At 61.1% G+C, this 1,966-nt stretch overlaps 1 protein-coding gene across 1 annotated transcript in view; it reads left to right on the top strand.

Annotated features, from left to right (window-relative positions):
- MYCN (v-myc avian myelocytomatosis viral oncogene neuroblastoma derived homolog) overlaps positions 1 to 1,966 on the top strand; it is a 5,997-nt gene that overhangs the window by 2,260 nt on the left and 1,771 nt on the right.

Raw genomic sequence — 1,966 nt, 5'->3', positions numbered from 1 at the left:
GGCGGGGACCCCAAGGCCCTCAGCACCTCCGGCGAGGACACCCTGAGCGACTCAGGTAACGACCGTGCCGGGCGCCGCCGCTCCCCGGGGTCCTGGGACGGGCCCCGCGCGCTCCCTTTGTTGCTGCTGGTGGGTCTGGCCGGGGGTGCGGGGCGCTGGACGCGGGGCGCTGGACGCGGGACGTGTTTTCGAGGTAGAGCGGGTGGCGGGAGTCACAGCCCTCCCCGCGGATCTCCGGGGCCACGCGAGGGGGTGAGCGAAAGCTGCTCAAGTCCCACCTTCACTGCAGCCCCGTCCGCCCGCTGTGGGCAGCCTGACGGGCGCCCCCGTCCCGGCCCTCACCCCGTCCCCCAGCCCTGCGGACGCGGCCCCCTAGTGCAGTCCGACTGGACTGGACCTTCAGCCACACAGGCCATGGCGCCCCCACCCCGGGACGGCATTCTAAGAAAAGTTGGGTGGTTCAAGACGCCGGGGAGGGGTTTGGGGAAACCTGTTAGCCGGAGGTGAAAGGACTTCGGCGGGGCCTGGGCAGCGGACGGTCGCCGACAGGACCGGGGCGGTGCACGACCTGCTCGGGGCGCAGGAAGTTGAGCGAGACGGCACAGATGGCTGGCACGGGTTTGTTGTTGTTTTCGCCGCACCCCGGCCCTGTCCGCACCCTCCTTCCCCAGTGGGTGGTGGGCCACTCGCTCCTGGCTTGGTGGCCAGCAGGCGGCGATGTGCTGGCGCCGGGCCGGCCAGTCTCGGGAAGGCTGGGGGTGTGGGCACACCCCTCCCTTCCTATGGCCGCCCACCGGCAAGTACCCACGGCCTCGGTGGCGTCGGCTTCACCCGCGCTGCTTCTGCTGGGTCCAGCTCTGTCTGTCTGGCAGCCGGGATTGCAGAACTAATTGGAAATCCGAGTTGTGCTTTGTGACCCAGTGCCCTTCGAGGTGAGGGTGTGACTCGGGCCCTCCAGGAATGCGGGGCTCTGGGAGCCCGCATTGATTAGCTCCATTGTGTGAACACCACCCTGAAACTGAGCGGTGGGGTTAAAACCGAGACCTTGCCCTGGGCTGTGGCGCTAAAGACCTCAGCCCAGATAGATAGCGGAATGGCCCTGGCCTTGGGACTGGGGGCCGTGGGACCTTGCCGAAAGCAGGTGGATTACAAGCCGAAAATCTGCCTTGGGGATGGAGGCTGGATCTCTCCAAGGCTCCTGGAAGGTGATAAGCCTCCAGTTGGGAGTGGGTCTGTCCCTTTAATGTCTGCGCCTTGACAGCTTTGGGTGAGGAAGCACTTCCTTCCAACAGCTGTCTTCTTGGCAGAAAACCAAAACACTGGCTTAAAGGGACCCACAGACTGGAACAGCCTCACATTTCGGCTTTAGAACAAATCCCACAATTGTTTAGCTTTCCGGTCTCCGTCAGATCAAGGAGAAGATGTGTTTTGATTTTCATGCTTGCGTTTTTAAACAATAATTTTCTCTCCCAGTGTGGTGGTGGAGGGCACACATGATGCTACATGTTTTTGTTGTTGCTGCTGTTCCTGGCGACTTGGGCAAGGGCTGCATCCATTCTGGGGGGTCAGGGCCCCCATGCATGATGAGTTAATCTTGAAGATTTGGTCTTTGTTAGCTGCAAAGAAAAACAGAAACACGTACCGTGAAATTATTTTTCTTCTTTAGTTACTCTTTCGGATTGCAGAAAGACTTAAAATCAGTCTGGGGTCAGCCAGAGAGGACGCTGAAACTCCCCTGAGAAACCTCCCCCTCTGCTGGACCAACTCAGTCCAGCTCCCACAGACTGGTGGCCCCAATGAGCAGCTGTGGGAGCTGCGGCCTCCAGGGTTGTGGAGCTTGGCCCTGGGGCACGCAGTTAGTGCCTGGTGGGGCCAGAATTCTCTGGCTCCAAAGCCCAGGTTCTTTGTGTTTTGCACCTGCTGAAAAGGACAGTAGAGTAGGCTGGGCCTGCGGTGCCGAGGGCAT

The sequence above is a fragment of the Condylura cristata genome, unplaced genomic scaffold, assembly GCF_000260355.1.
Source record: "Condylura cristata isolate star-nosed mole 26May11 unplaced genomic scaffold, ConCri1.0 scaffold00020, whole genome shotgun sequence".
Taxonomy (NCBI): domain Eukaryota; kingdom Metazoa; phylum Chordata; class Mammalia; order Eulipotyphla; family Talpidae; genus Condylura; species Condylura cristata.
This window is presented reverse-complemented; position numbering and strand designations above follow the sequence as displayed.